We start from the raw sequence: 20,161 nt of genomic DNA, 5'->3' as shown, positions 1-20,161 counted from the left end.
GGAAAAAAAGAAAAAGAAAAAAATGAAAGCAGGTACGTAACTAAATAATTAAGCAATAAAACTTGTGCTGAACTTGCCTGTCAACTATTGATCGAGCAGCAGCAGCAGCAGCAGCAGCAGCGTCTCAAAACCTTCCTCCTTCTCCTCTTCCGCCACCACCCGCTGCTTCCTTCCTCCCTCCCTAATAATGAGTTTTTGCACTAATTCCTTCCTGCCAGACCCGCACACCCGCACACACTCACTCTGCCAAGAAAGATCACCCACCTCAAGTCTTCGGCTGTGGTGTTACTGTGCGTGGCGGCTCAGGGAATAGGGGTGGTCCTGTCTGCCTCTCTGTACCTTGAACCTTCCTATACCTCCCTCTGCATCTGTGCCTCTGTGCTTCTCTCCGGCTCTGTATCTTGATTTCTGCCTCTCTGTGCTTCTCTGTGACTATGTGTCTCTGTGCCTCTCTGTGTCTCTCCATGCCTCTCCATGTCTCTCTATGCCTCTCTTCTCTTGGAACGTGTAGTATGCGCTGTACTTATCTGTCGGTCTGTCTGCCTGTCTGTCTATCTGTCTGTCTGCTGCAATGCTCCAAGTGGTATCTTTATTAGGTGATATTGTGGTGGTGGTGGTGGTGGTGGTGGTGGTAGTAGTAGTAGTAGTAGTAGTAGTAGTAGTAGTAGTAGTAGTAGTAGTAGTAGCAGCAGTAGTAGTTTCTTCTTCGTTTTACTACTACTACTACTGTTGCTGCTGCTGCTGTTACTGCCACTGCTACTGCTGCTGTTGCTACTACTACTACTACTACTACTACTACTACTACTACTACTACTACTACTACTACTATCATGATTCTCCTCCTCCTCTTTTCTTATTTCTCGTTCTTCTTTTCCTCTTCCTCCTCCTCCTCTTCTTCCTATTTCTTTTCTTCTTCTTCTTCTTCTTCTTCTTCTTCTTCTTCTTCTGTTTCTTCTCCCTCCTCCTCCTCTTCCTCCTCCTTCTCCTCCTACTCTCCCTCCTTATCCTCCTCCTCCTCCACCTCCTCCTCCTCCTCCTCCTCCTCTTCCCTCATCCTTCATCCTCGCAAATACGTATATGATATATGATATAGTCTCTCTCTCTCTCTCTCTCTCTCTCTCTCTCTCTCTCTCTCTCTCTCTCTCTCTCTCTCTCTCTCTCTCTCTCTCTCTCAATGTGTAATTATTACTTTTTGGGTGATTACATTACTACATTGCCAGTTAGATTACATGATTACATGGTGTTGGGAATGTAACTATGAATATATTGCTATCACCACTATCATTATCATCATCATTGTCACTGGTGTCATCATCACTATTGTTATCATCATTAAAGCTACCAACGTCATTGTTATCATTGTCAGTGCACACACACACACACACACACACACACACACACACACACACACACACACACACACACACACACACACACACACACACACACACACACACACACACACACACACACACACAGGCAGGCAGAGAAGATATACAGATAGGCAGACAGACGATCATGAATATATGCAGGCAGATCGACAGACAGACACATAAATAAACAGATAGACAGACAAACAGACAGGAACAAACACACACACACACACACACACACACACGAATATGGTGGTGGTGATGGTGGTGGTGGTGGTGGTGGTGATGGTGGGTATGGTGGCCAATATAGAGCACTGATAAGTTTGTTTTGTATCTCAGTGTTATCAAATGACGGGCCACGTTCACCTGACGACCACGACAACAACAACAATAATAACAACAACAACAACAACAACAACAACAACAACAACAACAAGAATAAAGGCAAGAACAAAAACACCAACAATAATAATCATTCTATTGTAATTGTAATAATAATAATAATTATGATAATGTTTAAAATGATAACAATAGTAGTAGTGGTAGTAGTAGTAGTAGTAGTAGTAGTAGTAGTAGTAGTAGTAGTAGTAGTAGTAGTAGTAGTAGCAGTAGTAGTAGCAGCAGCAGTAGTAATATTTGTAATAGAAGTAGTAGTAGTAGCAGCAGCAGCAGCAGCAACAACAGTAGTAGTAGTAGTAGTAGTAGTAGTAGTAGTAGTAGTATTAGGAGCAGTAGTTGTGTGGTTGTTAGCTAGTTGTGTGAACGAGTGAATGAGCGAGACTTGTGTGAGGCATGAATACGTGTATGAGTGAACGAGCTAGGCTTCAGTCATAAGTGTTAAGTGGAAGTGCGCGGCCTGGCGCCGGGAGATCACCTACCTCCAGCCTTCTGTTCACACCTTCTGTGAATAAACACCTGCACTGTTACCTGCGTTTCCTGTGCCCCTGCTGGTCAAGAGTCGAACATGGCGCAGTGAGTAGGATCAGGACAAGGCTGCAGTGGGTACGGCGCAGAATGGAGAAGCAGTTGGAGGCGCTGGCTGCCCTGCTAGCGCGACAGTCGGAGCAGAGTCAGGCTCTGCTAGCGCGACAGTCGGAGCAGAGTCAGGCTCGCGAGGAGCGTTTAACCCAGCTGCTGGAGAGAGTGGGGACACAAGCTCCCAGTCGCACCACGGCGAGCAATGAAGGCGAAACCACAGCCCGCAGCACGTCTACCCAGGGCGCGAGGTTCCCGACGTCCGCCACCATCATTCCTCACTTAACGGCGTCAGCATCTTTACGTGAGTTCGACACGTGGCGCCATAAGTTTGAAGGATACGTAACCCTCGCCAGGATAGACTGTCTCTCCCTGGCTGAGCAGAGGGCGGCACTCGCTGCTGTCCTAGACGACGAGTGGACCCGTACACTTCGCTACGGGATAAGCTTACCGAGAGACGCGGAGTTAAGAACCATCCTCGATGCAATGTGTGAGTACCTGCGAAGCCAGCGCAACATCATCATGGATAGAAGAGACTTCTACTCCCGCGTGCAAGAAACGCAAGAAGGTTTTGACGACTTTTTATGTGCTGTTAAGGAAATCGCCAATTTCTGTGACTTTTGCGACCAGTGCATAAACCATCAGCTGCGTGACAGAATTGTCGTTGGGACACGAGACGAAGTGGCTCTGAAACGCATGCTGGAAAACAAGAAACTCACCCTTGAAAACGCCATAGATATATGCAGAGCATTCAGAGAGCGCTAACACAGTGTAGTGCAGTACTAAGGGGCGGCTCTCACTCTTCGAGCCATGGTGTGAACGCTGTCTCGAACTACAGGAAGGGCAGTTTCGGGGGCTCAAGCCCCACGGGCTGTTATCGTTGTGGCAAAGATTGTCGCAGTGACAAAAGGGGATGCCAGGCAATAGATAAAGTGTGTCGTAACTGCGGGAAAAGAGGGCATTTTGCGAGTGTATGTCAGCAGACAGTGAGGAAACGACGAGGAGCTTCGAGGAGTTCCTCAACTGTCTCTCCTCATCGCGGTGCAGGCCCGAGGCGGGGAGCCAGTGCCAGTGTATACCAGCTCTTATCAGGCGTATACACAAAGACGGTGACGGCACGACCTGCGCCCCAGGTGCTCATTACCGCCACACATCCCGCTGGAAGAGACAAGATTACGTGGACTCCTGACTCTGGGGCCGAAACGACCGTTATTGGCCTCGACACGGCAACACTCCTTGGAATCCCGCCCTCCAGCTTGGCGCCCGCTGATGGTGATGGACTTTATGCTGCCGGTAATCACCCCCTCACCTGTGTAGGAACTTTCTCGTCGCACTTGCAACTGGGCGACAGGGAAGCTGAGACTGTTGTGAGCGTGGTGAAGGAGGTGAAGGGGGCCGCTGCTTAGCTGGTACGATTCCATCGCTCTCGGAATCCTCCCCGAAGATTTTCCGGCTCAAATCCGACCGCTACGCAGGGAAGAACAGCACACCGGCAACAGCTCCATCAAGTACCCGACCGCCTCGCAGCCACCTCTATCTACGCCCACAGAAGTGATCAGCTGGCCTCATTCCTACGACCCAACGCCACAGCAGCGTGCGGGGCACGCTGCTGCTGTGATCAAGGCCTTTCCCAGCGTCTTCGAAGCAAAGGAAGGTTTACGTGCAATGGCTGGTGGATCCATGGCCATCGAGTTGACAGACGACGCCCTCTCACGTGCTCCAGTACAGGACCCAGTGGAGGAAGAGGATGCTGCTACTTCTGGTGACCTCGACCCTCTCCACTCAGCGGTCATCTCAGCGTTATCTGCCACCAATGAGGACGGCGTCCGCTTAGCACCACTCCAGGATCAGACTGTGGAAATGGTACGTGCCGCAGCAGCAAGAGACGGGGAGTACTGCTTGCTCAAGAACGTCATCATCGAGGGCTTCCCTGATCATTGCCACGACCTCGATCACCGCTTGCGTACGTACTGGCCGGTGCGCAGTCTGCTGGCCGTAGACGACGACCTGGTGGTTTACGGGCCGAGGCTTCTTATTCCTCACAGCCTCCGCCGAGAAACACTAGAGCGACTCCATGACAGTCATCAGGGGATGGAGCGCACCAAGCGACGGGCCCGACAAACGGTGTACTGGCCTGGTATGGACAGAGACGTTGAGAACGTCGTTTCTGGATGCTCACTATGCCGTCCACTCCTACCAAGCCAAGCCAACGAACCTCTCTGGCAGGACACGGACACACCCAGCAGGGTGTTTGAGTCAGTTTCTGCAGACTACTTCCACGCAGCAGGCCGTACATACCTCGTGTATGTAGATCGCTTGTCTGGGTGGCCTCACGTGTCCGCATGCTCACGTCCAGCATCGGCTGATCAGCTCGTTCGTGTCCTTCGGGGTGTGTTCGCCGACACGGGCGTGCCTGTTCTCCTGAGGACTGACGGTGGACCGCAGTTCACTTCTTCATCGGTACGGCGCTTCCTGGCTCGATGGGGGGTGGAGCATCGTGTATCTTCACCTCATTATCCACGCTCCAATGGTCACGCCGAGGCAGCGGTCAAGTCCGTGAAGAAGCTGATCCTCACGACCACACAGCAGGGACACCTGGACGAGGATGCGTTCGCTCGCGGGTTGCTGGAACTGCGCAACACTCCGAGGGCGGAAGGGCGATCACCAGCACAAGTCCTCTTCGGTCATCCTATGAGGTCCTGTGTCCCGGCTCATCATCGCTCATACGCTCAGCAGTGGCAGCGCGCTGCTGATGAGTGCGACGCCAAGGCAGAGCGACTGAGGAAGAAAGCGAAACTTCGCCACGACGCGTCCGCCCGTACTCTTCCTCTCCTGCACCTCGGTGGCCACGTCGACGTTCAAGATCACACGACAGGCCTCTGGGATCGCCTGGGTGTCATCGTGGCTGTTGGGCGAAGGAGAGACTACCTCATCAAGATGGGCAGCGGTCGCGTGATGTGGCGTAATAGAAGACGCCTACGCCCACACAGACCTCTTGCTCCCCTTCCTGTCGAGCAGCACACCGCTCATGGCGGTGCAGCGCTTCAGCATCAGGGTCACGAGGAACACCACCATCCCGGCAGCCCGGAGCATCAGGGTAACGGGGTACACCGTGGCCGAGAGCAACCAGAGCGTCGAAGCAGCCGACAGCGTAGGGAGCCGAGACGACTGCAGGTGCGGTGGCACCGTAGCACCTACGATTAGTCGTACGTGTTCATTGTACGCTGTGTTTGTTTTGTGTATATGTACCGTGTTTTCTGTACTTCAATCATTGTAACTTTGTTTCATGTGTTACGGTAGCCATAACAAAGATAAGGAATCTTCCTTATGTCTCGGGGGAGGTGTGTGGTTGTTAGCTAGTTGTGTGAACGAGTGAATGAGCGAGACTTGTGTGAGGCATGAATACGTGTATGAGTGAACGAGCTAGGCTTCAGTCATAAGTGTTAAGTGGAAGTGCGCGGCCTGGCGCCGGGAGATCACCTACCTCCAGCCTTCTGTTCACACCTTCTGTGAATAAACACCTGCACTGTTACCTGCGTTTCCTGTGCCCCTGCTGGTCAAGAGTCGAACAGTAGTAGTAACATATATATATATATATATATATATATATATATATATATATATATATATATATATATATATATATATATATATATATATATATATATATACTATTATTACTACTACTAGTTACTATACTACTACTACTACTACTACTACTACTACTACTACTACTACTGGCGCTACAACTACTACCACTTTTACTACGTTCACGCACAATGAGAAAAATAGAGATGATTACGATGATGGCGACTCTCTCTCTCTCTCTCTCTCTCTCTCTCTCTCTCATACATAACCCTTAGTTCTGTGAAGCGATTGAACAAAATATGATTAAAATAGTGAAACTTGAGACTTTTATGCACATTTAAGAAGGGTAAGAAGAAGAGAGAGAGAGAGAGAGAGAGAGAGAGAGAGAGAGAGAGAGAGAGAGAGAGAGAGAGAGAGAGAGAGAGAGAGAGAGAGAGAGAGAGCTATGACTGAAGGAAAGACGGAAAGAAGGAATGAAGAGAGAGAGATCAAATAGGAAGGAAAGGAGGAGGAGAAGGAGGAGGAGGAGGAGGAGGAGGAGGAGGAGGAGGAGGAAGAGAAGTCACATAAGAAGAAAGAGAAGAGAAGAGAAGAGAAGAGAGAGAGAGAGAGAGAGAGAGAGAGAGAGATGAAAGAGAGAGAGGAGAGAGAGAGAGAGAGAGAGAGAGAGAGAGAGAGAGAGAGAGAGAGAGAGAGAGAGAGAGGGGAGTCAACAAATGAGGTAAAGAAACTGATGAGTGACAGTGTGAGAACAAAGACGTGAGGGAAGGAGAAAAGAGGAGGAGGAGGAGGAGGAGGAGGAGAAGCAAGGAACAGAGTGATTATTGGACCAGACAAAATAAGGAATGACATATAGATACGAAGAAAGAGAGAGAGAGAGAGAGAGAGAGAGAGAGAGAGAGAGAGAGAGAGAGAGAGAGAGAGAGAGAGAGAGAGAGAGAGGAACTCAATCCTGGGCATCAATGTGTGTGTGTGTGTGTGTGTGTGTGTGTGTGTGTGTGTGTGTGAAGTAGATAAAAGAAAGGGAGAGAGGGAGAGAGAGAGTAGAGGAGAGGAAGGAAGGATAAGAGAGAGGGAGGAATGAAGGAAGAGAAAGAATAAGTAAAGCAGAAAAATTCAAGAAAAGGAGGAAGAAGAGGAGGAGAGGAGAGGTTTTAAGAAAAGTTGAATGATGTTATGATAGCGACCACGACAATGATGATGATGATGATGATAATGCTGGTGGTGGTGATGGTGGTGGTAATGGCGCCTTAGCAAGAAATTCTAGTGACAGGTTATCAGAATGCAGTGGGAATACTGCATTCTGGATATTTTCGAATGTGGCTTTCATAGTGCTGGCGATAATCTAACAAGCTCTAATGGAAGTTATTGGGGTTATTAAGTGTGTTTTCATGATTGGTGATGGCAGGTAACATTCTCTAGTTTTCAAGGAGATTTTCATTATTTTATTTACAGTTTAAGAGGCTTTACTGGATTACTGGAATTTTGAAGTGTATTTTGTGATTCCGGTGATAGTTCAACAGCCTAGTGGAAGTTACTGGGGTTTTCAAGTGTGTTTTCATGATTGGTGATAGCAATTAAGTCTCTAATGAAAGTTTCAACACTATTTTCATGATTACATCGACTGTTTAACAGTTGAGGTTATTTGGGGTTTTCAAAAGTATTTTCATTATTCTAGAGACAGTGTAACAGACTCTAGTGGAAGTTAATTGAGATTTCAAAGATTGTTTTCGTAATTACAACAACAGTTTAAGAGGCTCTAGAGAAGGTTAAGTGGGTTTTCAAGAGTGCTTTCATGATTATAGTGATAGTGATTATTGAGGTTTTAAATAGTATTTTTATAACAGTGATAGTTTAACATACTGTGATTGTAGTTAACGAGGGTTTCAAAGGTGTTTTCATGACTCTTGTGATAGCTTGATAGTCTGTAAGGTTTTCAAGGATGTTTTAATGACTCCAGTGATATTTTGTCTCTAGAGGAAGTTAGTGAGGTTTTCAAGAGCGCTTTCATGTTTCTAGTGACAGTATGATAGTCTCTGGTGCTGAAGTTATTGACGTTTTCCACGAGTGTTTTGGTTATTTTAATGACTCTAACAATCTCTAGTTTTCAAGACTGCTTTTCACGATTTTAGTGATAATGTAACAGTCTCTAGTGGAAGTTATTGATGTTTTCATGAGTGTTTTCGTGATGCTAGTGACATTCTAACAATCTCCAGTTTTCAAGAGTGTTTTCATAATTTTAGTGACAATGTAACAATCTCTAGTGAACGTTATTAGTTTTCAAGTGTTTTCGTGTTTCTAGTGAGTGTAACAATATTTAACATTATTGCAATTTTCAAGAGTGTTTTCATGATTCTAGTGACAGTCTAACAATCCCTAGTGAACGTTATCGCAGTTTTCAAGTGTTTTCCATGATTCTTATGATAACTGTAAGGATTCTGCATTATCAGCGAAGGGAAAAATACCATTGAAAACATGACCAATCATCTCTGTGGAAGACACACCTGACGAGATGACGAGGCGCTCCTCTTGCTCTTGTTAGCTAACCTGAAGAACATGAAGGGAAACACGAAGGCTGGGCGGCACGAGAAGAGAGAAGGGTAGGGAAGGGATGAGAATGGAAGAGAAGGGAAGGGAAGGGAAGGCAAGGGAAGGGAAGGGAAGAGAAGAGAAGAGAAGAGAAGAGAAGAGAAGAGAAGAGAAGAGAAGAGAAGGGATGGGAGGGAAAGAAAAGGATAGGGAAGGGGGAAGGGAGGGGAAGGAAAGCAAAGGAAGGGAAGGAAAGGGAAGGGAAGAGAAAGAAACGGAAGGGAAGAGAAGGAAAAGAGAATAAAGGCAAGGGAAGGGAAGAGAAGGAAGGGGAAGGAAAGGAGAAACAGCAGAAGTAACACACAAGACCCATAATGTGACGCGCCCCACTAAATAATGAAGGGTAAATGGTCTTGTAGAGGTCACACACACACACACACACACACACAGGGATGCGAACGTGGGGTGCCTAAACAGAGCCGGCTAACTCACCCTGCCATCCTCTAACCGCTTTTGATTAAGTAAATTAACAACTCTCTCTCTCTCTCTCTCTCTCTCTCTCTCTCTCTCTCTCTCTCTCTCTCTCTCTCTCTCTCTCTCTCCTTCTAACATTGCGGTCAGATTACCTCATTTTCACTGTAAGACTCTCTCTCTCTCTCTCTCTCTCTCTCTCTCTCTCTCTCTCTCTCTCTCTCTCTCTCTCTCAACCGAAATCCCAATAACACTACTACTATTACTACTGCTACTACTACTACTGCTACTACTACCACTACCACTACTACTACTACTACTACTACTACCACTACTACTACTACTACTACTACTACTAATAGTACTACTACTACAGCTGCTGCTCTGCCACTATCACTACCACTACTACTATTGTTACTACAACTACAACTATACTTTTGTTATTGGTGGTGGTGGTGGTGGTGTTGCTGCTACTACTACTGCTGCTATTACTACTACTACTACTACTACTACTACTACTACTACTACTACTACTTAAATACTTTTTCTTATTGCTGCTGCTGCTGCAACAATACTACTATACTATATGCTACTATATACTACTACTACTATATTTTTGTTACTACTGCTGCTATTACTACCACTACTACAATTTTCTCTTCCTTTTCTGTCTACTACTGTACTTTTGCTTCTGCTACTGCTACCTACCTTATCATTCTTGTTATCATAAGTTATGTGAGTGAACATTCATTCTAACACACACACACACACACACACTATCCAATGTATTCCCACCCCACAAAGCCTCTAATCGTTACTCCTCTATCTATACCCACTCAGTGATAGGATGGACTCTGTAGCAACATTTACATGCCTCGCTACACAAGACAAAACAGGGGTGAGAGAAGATTTCTATCTTCTCTCACCCCTGTTCTGTCCACCTCTCTAAGGCAAGAGATATCCAGACAGTATTCTCAATCTTTCATTCTGGTAAACTTTGGAACTCCCTGCCTGCTTCTGTATTTCCCTTTCCTACGACTTGAACTATTTCAAGATAGTTCTCCAATTCTGGATAATCCATTCGGCTCTTTCCTTTAGGGACTGGCACCTCAATGGACTTTTTTTTTTTTTTTCGTCCTTTTCTTGCCCTTGGCCAGTGCCCCTCTTACATAAAAAAAAAAAAAAAAAGTGGGTTTCAATCGACTCCCTTTCAGTTTACCTTCACGAGGCTGCTGTCCATCTGTCCACTCGCCCCGTCGAATCACTAGTCAATGCATGAGTGGCTGGCTGCAGTGGCTGGCTGGCTGGCTGGGTTGTGTGTCAGGAGTGCATCACCCGTCTCGTGAGGACCTCAGGCACCTGTACGTATGTTGAGGTATAGATGCTTCTTATATTACAGTGTATGTATGTGTGTGTGTTACTAATATATATCAATGAACTGCTCTTCCTCTCTAAAAAAAAATCACGAACACAATACTTCCTCACCTCTACCTACCACTCCACTGCCCTAACCTAAGCATCTCACACTCTACATCACAGCACGGAGGCTTTGGCAGACTTGGAGGCCTTCGCGAGGTGACAGGGCTCTGGTAGACTCACAGAGGCCTACGAGAGGTGACAGGGGCGAGCAGTGGGGCCGTCTGTCGTCTCTCTCCCAGCCGTCCAGCCCTGCCAGACATCGCTTTCCTATTGGGCTAATCGATAATACTTGTTCACCCTAATACAGCTACCCAGACACTGCCACTCCCCGCCTGGCCTACAGTACTGTGTGTGGTGGTGGTGGTGGTACTGGTGGTAGCAGTAGTGGTAGTATATAGTGGTGGTAGTGGGAGTAGTAGTAATAGTGGTGTTGGTGGTAGTGGTGGTATTATCATTATTAGTAGTAATAGTATTGGTGGCAGTAGTAGTAATAGTAGTAGTAGTAGTAGTAGTAGTAGTAATAGTAGCAGCAGGAATAGTAGTAATAGTAGTAGTCTTAATAGTAGTAGTAACAGCCGTGATGGTAGTAGCAGTAGTAGTACTAATAGTGATAGCAGTAGTAGTGATAGTAGTTGTGGTGGTGGTGGTATCAGTAGTGGTAGTGTAGTAGTAGCAGCTGCAGTAATAGTAGCAGTAGTAGTAGTACACAGGGACCTTAGCGCTATAATAGTCTTGTTTTGCCTTCATATTAATAAGTATTCAGGTTTTTCATAACTTGATCTATTTACAGTCTTCTAATAAATTACAGTTACTTATTCGTGTGTGTGTGTGTGTGTGTGTGTGTGTGTGTGTGTGTATGATGAGTATTATCTTTACAGGAGGGGGAATCAAAAGAGTAGCCACTGTTCTTCTGTTTTATTGCAATGCTATATCTATTTACAGTTTTGGCCAAGCGGTATACACGACAGACGGACCCGACCACACACACACACACACACACACACACGGAATGAAAACACGAGACTGGAGGAGGAGGAGGAGGAGGAGGAGGAGGAGGAGGAGGAGGTGGTGGTAGTGGTGGTGGTGGTGGTGGTGGTGATAGACGAGGAAAAGTTGATACGAGTGGAGAAAAAAAGAAAAACTACGAATAAGAAGAAATCAAGAACAAAAAGAACAGTGATAAGAACAAGAACATACCTGATATATAGAGCACAATGAACAACCCAAACATACATCACAAGAAACACACACAAACACACACACCCTATTCCATGCTACACAACTCAATCGTAGCCTGAGTACTTCAGTCACAGCTTGCTTGCTAATGTAGACACGTGGAACCATACCAGGCTGGGCCACTGAGAGAAGACAAACCAAGAAGCACTTTACTCTCAAATACTTCTCACAGTCTTATCTCGACTTTTCAGAGGCTCTAGTGGAAGTTAAGGTTTGCTAGGGTGTTTTTAAGATTCTATGAACATTTTACAAGGATTCTGCATCATAATTTGTAAGAACATTCATAATAACTCGACTAATTATTTGTGACCTTTGGCAGTTGAAAGTCTTTCTTCACAGGCTCTAGTGGAGGTTTCTGAAGTTTTCAAGAGTTTTCATGATTTTAGGGATGGATTACGAAGGATTCTGTATCATCAATAGTAAGAACGCTCGTAACTCGACAAATCATCTCTGTGACCTTTGAAAATTGTCCTGATGAGAGAAAAACTTGGTTTTCCGAGGAATTTTCATGATTCTAGGGATAGTTTGACAAGGATTCTGCTTCATCAGTGTTAAGAACACTCATGATAACTCAGTTATCTCTGTGACCTTTGACAGTTGATGGTCTTTCCTCACAGGCTCTATTGGAAGTTACTGAGGTTTCCAAGAATTTTCATGATTCTAGGGGTAGTTTAAGAAGGATCCCGCATCAAGTGTTAAGAACTTTCTTGATAACTCGACTAACCATCCCTGTGGTCTTTGAAAATCTAAGTCTTTCTTCACAGGCTGCAGTGTAAGTTAATGTTTTTTTTTCTTCATTTTTTTTTTAATGATTTTAGACGGTTTACGCAGGACTTCCTATCAGCAATGGTAAGAACATTCATGATAACTCGATTAATACTTTATGTGGACTTTGAAAAAAAAAAAAACCTTTTTCATAGGCTATGGTGGAAATTACTGAAGTTTTCCATGGTGCTTTCATAAGATAACAGTTGATGGTCTTTCTTTACAGGCTCTAGTGGAATTACAGAGGTTCCGCGGTGTTTTCATAATTCCAGGGATAATTTAAGAATGACTCCGCATCATCAAGAGCAGTAACACTCATGACAACTCAACTAATCATCTCAGTGGCCTTTGAAAATAGTCCTAATGAGAGTACAACGCGTTTTAAAAATACGATCCCAAACCGTGCTTCCCGCCAAGGCGCCGCAAGCCAGCGTGGGGTGGTGTTGGCTTAACCCCCAGCCACCTCGACCCACACGCACCCCTACACCACCCCCCGCACAGCTGTCAGGGAAGGCTCAGGGAACACTGGGGGAGGGGGCTTTTGTTCTGCAGTGCATTTATAAAGACTGAGGATGGTGGTGGTGATGATGATGATATAGTGTAAACATACATGAAATTCTGCATAAGCCTTAATAATTACATAACTATTATTATACTTATTATTATTATTATTATTATTATTATTATTATTATTATTATTATCATCATCATTATTGGCAAATTAACGCTTCCTTCATGTATCAAAGAAAAAGAAGAAGAAGAAGGAGAAAAGTAATAATAGTAGTAGCAGCAATAGTAATAATAGAGAATAATAATAATAATAATAATAATAATAGAGAAGAAGAAGAAAAGAAGTAATAGTAGTAGTAGTAGTAGTAGTAGTAGTAGTAGTAGTAGTAGTAGTAGCAGCAGCAGCAGCAGCAGCAGCAGCAGCAGCAGCAGCAGCAGCAGCAGCACCATCAGTAGTAGTAGTAGTAGTAATAGAAGAAGAAGAAGAGGAAGAAAAAAAAGAACAATACAAAAAAAAAAAAAAAGAAAAAGAAAACGTAAATATTCATACGTTCATCTTGATCATCTTCTCTTTCTTCCCCCCACCCTCCCCTCCGGCCCCAGGGATCCTAAGGACAAGCCTGCTGGGGTGAGTGGTCAGAAGTCTCCTTGGAGGCAACACTACACGCCGGTGGGTGGGAGGGGAGGAAGGGAAGACGGGGCGGGGCGGACCATTAAGTGTGCATGCGGGCGGAGGGCGAGCCGTGTTCCTGGGGCCGGCCTCCAATTATTCATCTAGAGTTGAGGCTGAGGCGTAGTGGAGAGAGAGAGAGAGAGAGAGAGAGAGAGAGAGAGAGAGAGAGAGAGAGAGAGAGAGAGAGAGAGAGAGAGAGAGAGAGAGAGAATGAATTGCATGCCATGAGGCGGCAAGTTCTTTCAAGATTTGCCAGTCTGAGAATTCTCCGTTCAAACCTTCCTTCGGTTCGTATTCTTAACTCATTCACTGCTACACAATTCTTCTCATAATTATCTGTAAATTTTTAGAGCCCTATTTTTGTATTGTCGCTTAAAAAAAAAAAAAAAAAAAAAAAAAAAAAAAATATATATATATATATATATATATATATATATATATATATATATATATATATATATATATATATATATATATATATATATATATATATATATATATATTGCCTACAAGAGAAAATTAACTTCGTATTCTTACTTTTCTCTCTGTCCTTGCAAACAATTTCCCACGCTGTTCTGCATGTTAACGGGTGACCATACATAGCAGTGCAAAGCTTAAACACTGGGCTCTCATGAGAACAATTCTCGAAGGCCACAGATTCCAAATTCCTACGAGTGGTCTTTCAGCTAACATTGCAGAAACCTTAAAATTATCACTAGCATTATGAAAACACACTTGAAAACTGCTGCAATACCTTCCACTAGAGCCTGCTAAATGCAGTCGTGATAAAGCAATGAGACGTTTAAGAGTACGGGGTCAGACACTTGATATTAGAAGGCTACAATGATTTAAATAGAGGTGACGTGAAGGCCGCCTTACTACTACCAGCCCGAGGGAACTGCTCTCCGCCCTCCCCTTGCCATCCCGCGCCGCCCCTCCCTACACCAAGACCGTCTGATTTGTGGCTCGAGAGGGTGTCCACGTAACCCTACCATTATCCTGGCCACGACTGAGACGTCCTTGACCAGGCAGGTAAGGACAGGTGGTGTCGCCCAAGGAGGGAAGGAGGGATGGAGGGAAGGAGGGGCAGGAGTAGCGGGTCTGGGAGAGAGTGAGTGAGGCACCATTATATCGGTCAGCTTGCCTGCCCTGCCCTGCCCTGCCCAGCCTCGCCCCACCTGGCCTGGCTCCATCCTCTGTACTTGCTTCAAGCCAACTTATTCTCAGCCCAACATTAATGAGGGCGACGACCACGTACCCAAGTTACCAAGTCTGTGACAGTGCAGCGCGTGGCGGCGCCTTCATGCCAGCAACACTTGGCTTGGCCTTGCAGCAGGATGAGCCGCCAGATATTTACTGACTGCAAACAAATGTCACTGTTATCTGAAGCATGAGTGAGGACAAGTCAGTATGCTGTACAGTGCAAGGACGGGTAATTTACAAGAAACTTGGGCTGGCACGTATTGAATGCCAGCGACTTCATCGTTATAATGTGGAACCAAGAAACGTGCGAGTTGTCTTTGCGATGTCTACAAAAAGAAAACAGATCAAAGAAGCGTGCCGGGAGCGAGTTGAAGGGCAGACCCTTGAGGTGCAGCGTGGCGGGATGAGGCAGACAATAGCGTAAGGAGGGCAGCATCCAGACCACTGTGTGTGACGCCACGCTCAATGCAGTATACGGTCGTGCGAGCAGCGAGCCATCCTGCTCAGATGTGGCGTCTCAACAACGTTTTTTGACGCTGCAGAGACCTTTTCCACCGAAGATTGAAATGAGAAAAAAAGCTAGAAATAAAAATAAAAAAATCTTTCCCTGAAATTTATAATGACAATCAAATGTTTCCTAAAAGTTTGTCCTTGACATTCTAATTCCTTTCCACTCCCCTCAGTACCAAGAAGCATTTCGCGATTGTGTGCCTCTCATCCACCAACTTCTGGCCTACGCGACTGTTCGAGTACGTAAAGCAGAGAGAGCTTCATAAGGTGTCCACGTGCCCATCTGCCCATGACCAGGAGTGTCAGGACAGGCGAGAGGGAGCGTGCTGGCAGGGGCTGGAGGGAGGCAAGGGTCAGGCAACGGGTCACTTCATCCACCTACTGACGAGTTTCTAAGCAAGTGCTATTTAAAGAGGAGAACCACAAGGTTGCAGGTGTTCACGCGCTCCGCCTCTCTGATCATGAGAAACCGCGCAGAGAGACGGATAGGTGAGAAGCGTAAATGTTAGGAAAGAAGTAATTAAAGGTGTAAAAAAAAGAAAGATGATGTAAGGAGAGTACACCAGTTCTGGAGTACAGTAAAGAAAAAATGAAAAATAATGTAAAAAAAAGTTTTACAGTAAGTAAATTATGTGTCGATAGGATAAAAAAAAAAAAAAAAAAAAAAAAAAAAAAAATATATATATATATATATATATATATATATATATATATATATATATATATATATATATATATATATATATATATATATATATATATATATATATATATATATGAAAAGCAGCTGATAACGAATCTCATTAAAGTAAACATTTAACATGTAAAAGAAGAGATTTTATAAGAAAAGCATATGCTAACAGAATAAGTGCAGTTCAACATATATAATGAAAATGAATGTAAATAAACAAAAATGATAAAAGTAAATGATAACCAGTCCCAGCGTGCGAATATTTAAGAGTGAAAGGAAGAAGAAGAAGAAGAAGAAGAAGAAGAAGAAGAAGAAAAGCTGCCTGACAAGTTAATAAGGAGTTAAAGATAGATAGATAAATAAATAAATAAATAAATAAATAATAAAATACAACCACCACTACTACTACAACTATTAAAATGTAATAAAAGTGAATAACAACCAATTCTTAATAGAGAGCGAATATCACACTATATACCAGTAAAATTTGATTCCGATCACTAACCAAACATAACCCATGAAGCAAAACCCAAGACACTCAGTCATTCACGCTGTTCATGTTATCAGTAAACGTCACACACCACATCCCAACAAGAGCTACACTACAAAACTATATTATACACACACATCTCAGTACACGTTTCCTATATGATCATTGAAAATATCTAAGAGTGTGGTCATGAAGCCATCATCTACCAATGAGTATCGTTATCAATAGCTCCTCTTTTAAATCAAATCAAAATGTGTTTTAACTTAAGGTACATCATTTCAAAACTGACAGCAAAATGAAAAAAAATGAGAGACTGCGTGGTTTAAGGATTGCAATGCCTGTTATGTTCCTATTTATTAAGACTAATGTAGTGTTACTCAAATACTGCCAACGATCAAACATCAGTCAGGAATGGTGACTACTACTAAACAATCCTTATCGTAACCATTATTTATACTTATTAATGTACTAGTTTATTTAAGAGAGAGAGAGAGAGAGAGAGAGAGAGAGAGAGAGAGAGAGAGATCCTATTCCCTCTACTGTCAATACAAACTAGTCTAAAAGTTCAGTGGTCTCAAGGTCAGCTAAGGACTACCATAGCTATAAAAGAAGTGTTTTACATATCACTAATGATCTAACTGGATTTTCAAATACTTAAGATCAGCTGTCATTAGTATTAGAACATCAGGGAAGCTGCAAGAAACCGGCAGACCTATACGTGGCAGCTCCTGTATAAAAGCTACACACCTACATCCACCTATTACCCCTGACCATAAATTTATCAAACATCTACTTCAAAACCTGCTTTACTCTTGACAAATATATGAAAGTGAAAAAAATAAATAATAAAAATAAATAAATAAATAAATAAAATAAATAAATAAATAAAAAATTGTCTATCTATTAGTACAGATTTAAAACCAGAGTATAATTTTTCGAACCTACGCGATAAACTAACGTAAACACAAGACTGATGAGAAAAAAAAAATAAAGAAAACCGCGTAATGAATCACAAATAACGATAATTATTAGTAGCTGGATGATGTAGCGGTGGTGGTAGTCTGATTATTATCATCATCATTCTCTCTCTCTCTCTCATGGTTGTGGTGGTGGTGGTCACATCCCCTTCACCACCACCACCATTACTCACATCTGATCAACATACATTCAATTCACAGTGTAAATAGAGACAATAGCTTAATTGAAATACTTGGCTACATATAATTAACCCCACAAAAATAAATGTATTAATCTTCTAAGGGAGGTTGCTAAAGGAAGAACTCACGTCAGCTGTTTTTCACGATTAGTGGGTGGGGCTGAAGGCTGGTATTAAGGCACTCAGTTGCTGGTCAGTGTTTTCTCCACAGGGCCAACGGGGAGCTGACCCGGGTTGCTAGTGGGTCAGGTCACCTCTTCACTTTAACATATCGACTTTCGCAGCACGTTTTTATCTCATCATAAACTCCCAGTGGCTCAATAAATAGCTCGAAATGATTGATTCTAAGGTGGACTATTCCTACTGGTCTCCACTGTGGCTCTGTGGCCATGCGCGCTTCCCTCCTGACGTCATAACTTCGCCCCGCCCACACCCTTCTCCCATTGGTCGGTTTCGCCTCTTGTCAGGAAATGATATTTGGAGAGCATTTCTCTCTACTTGCAATTTTCTAGATCCCCTATGCTAGCGAGGCTCCTCATTCTCTTCCCATACAGCATGAGGGCAGCACGGCCCTGGAGACTCATTATATCACTATTTCTAAGGTGTTTACTGGTTATTTAGCCTTCAAGACACACTAACCCCTTTGTCATGTACCCCCGTGCCTGACGTGTGACTATTGTCCCCTGTAAGGCCACGATAAGAGCTGTTAACATAGGTCCTAACCAACTCACTTCCATTAACCATCTTAAAGCAAACAACTATCCTTTCTTGTCCACTGTCTACACTTTTCTTAAAAAGAGTTACGGTACGACGTCTAAGGCTGTGCTTGGTGGTGTGGTAATGCTGGTGACGTCACTGAAATGCGATGGAAAACAAGGCCTTCTGTTTAATACGGCTCCTCATTACCATCCCTCGCTATGATAAACATGCACAAATGAGCTAGTGAGTGAGGGCGAAACGAATGTACGATTTAGGAAGGAGGGAACTCACCGGACACAAGTCTGGTGGGCGGGGCCTGGTTTGTGACGTCATCACCACAACGAGCACCTGGTCAGGAGGCGGAGGGACGATAACTGCTCCCCTTAGCTTTACCTTTACAACTTGATTATAACTTTATCCTCGAGCCTTCCCTCACTCCTTAAGCTATTGTCTGTCTTTACACTCCTTTCTGTCACCCGCTGTGTCCCCAGAGAAGCGGGAGACGTGGATATGAGAACGTTGTGAATGAGGGAGAAAGGGTGAGACGGCAATGGGTGAGGGGGAGCCCGTTTGAGGCGCCGTGTGTCCCCGTAGCGCCCTGGAACGTTAGAGGATGGGTGAGTGTCTCTTGATTATTATTTTACTGATAAAAATATGAGGGAAAACACGAGTTTCAGTCATGACGAAGGTACTAACAAACGTCTAACATTCTCGTGGTCGGAAAAAGTGCCCCGTGATGCAGGTGAACAGTGTCGGTAGGATGTCGTGAGGAAAATTACAATAGTTTGGTGCGGGGACGTGGCTGGCTTAGTGCCGTGTGTGTGTGTGCTGTGTGGTGCGTCGCGGCGTGTGTGTGAGCGGCGGCGTGTCCTGTGTGTTGACTCACAGGAGTGTCAAGTCGACCTCGCTCAGTGTGTTGTTGTGTCTGGCCCACAGTGTGTTCTATCATCGCCTTAGTGACCGCATTATGCACTCTTCCGCACACAGCTCGCCACTGCCAGTCACTGTTCACTGGTCGGTGGGGCCGCGCTGGCTGCTGCTGCTACCCCGTCCTACCCACACTGTAACGGTTTACACAGTGCTGTGTCGATGATGGATGCGTGTGTGCTGCAAACCGCAGGTATACAGGGTCGGTTTGCATGTTAGCCGTAATAGATGCGCCCATTGTCTGGTAGTCGTATGTAATTATGCTTAATTGAAAGGATAATTTAGTGCACTGTGACGTTCTGATAACGTTCGGAGATGCAGACTGACAGGCTTGTTCCATGTGCATTGAAAGCAAGCAGGTCATGTTGAGAAGGAAAACATTTGCCTGAATGTTATTGTTGTGATGGAGACACGACACTTGGGGTGCGTTGTGGCTGGCACACGGGCGAGCGGGCGGGAGGGCGACGGCGGTGGTGATGGTGGTATGGGTGGTGTTGTGACCCACAGGTGTTTTCTTGGCTCTAAAGGTGTTCCTGTGCCCTGCTCCTGCCTCTAGTCTTCACCAAGCCTTCAGGAACACTAGAGGAGGGGAGTGTACAACTCCACGTTCAACATATAGGAACGTCACTTGTAAATTCCGTCAAATTGTGTGTGTGCTGAGAAGAGCGCGGATTGGCCGAGCCAGCGGCACCGCAGACTAGTGCGCTCCCATTGGTGGATGTTGTGCTGGCCCCGCCCCACTGGACACGCCTCCTCCACAACCACCAGCCACCTATTTACGACACACACTCATTCAATAATGGGCTCTACTACTGTGTGTTCCTGCTTGGGACTTGGTCCTCCTGCAGGATGAAACGACGAAGACGACATTGATTAATGCATTGGTTTTTCAAGCTATGTCGCTCGGTTGTTCGCTTGGCCGCTAGCATGCCCCTCCCAGATGGTC

The 20,161-nt window shown here is 44.8% G+C and overlaps 2 protein-coding genes across 6 annotated transcripts in view; one reads left to right on the top strand and one right to left on the bottom strand.

The window, feature by feature from the left end:
* The window catches only part of LOC135109001 (N(6)-adenine-specific methyltransferase METTL4-like), a 58,688-nt gene extending 40,233 nt beyond the window's left edge, over positions 1–18,455 (bottom strand). For both annotated transcript variants that reach the window (XM_064019967.1, XM_064019966.1), the window contains exons 1-2: positions 17,719–18,455; positions 10,156–10,295 (exon numbers count right to left, since the gene is read on the bottom strand). The gene's annotated coding sequence lies outside the window, so the exon portion shown is untranslated. The remainder of the gene's footprint in view (positions 1–10,155; positions 10,296–17,718) is intronic.
* A 310-nt stretch (positions 18,456–18,765) lies between these two features.
* Positions 18,766–20,161, top strand: part of LOC135108997 (mucin-2-like) — a 35,898-nt gene continuing 34,502 nt past the window's right edge. For 2 of the 4 annotated variants that reach the window (XM_064019936.1, XM_064019932.1), the window contains exon 1: positions 19,268–19,408. The gene's annotated coding sequence lies outside the window, so the exon portion shown is untranslated. Of the gene's footprint in view, positions 18,906–19,267; positions 19,409–20,161 lie in introns of those variants that run through there. The other 2 variants (XM_064019938.1, XM_064019934.1) reach the window with 2 other exon arrangements.

The sequence above is a fragment of the Scylla paramamosain genome, chromosome 18 (genome assembly GCF_035594125.1).
Source record: "Scylla paramamosain isolate STU-SP2022 chromosome 18, ASM3559412v1, whole genome shotgun sequence".
NCBI lineage: Eukaryota > Metazoa > Arthropoda > Malacostraca > Decapoda > Portunidae > Scylla > Scylla paramamosain.
The sequence above is the reverse complement of the archived record's forward strand: the minus strand, read 5'-3'. Positions and strand labels throughout refer to the sequence as shown.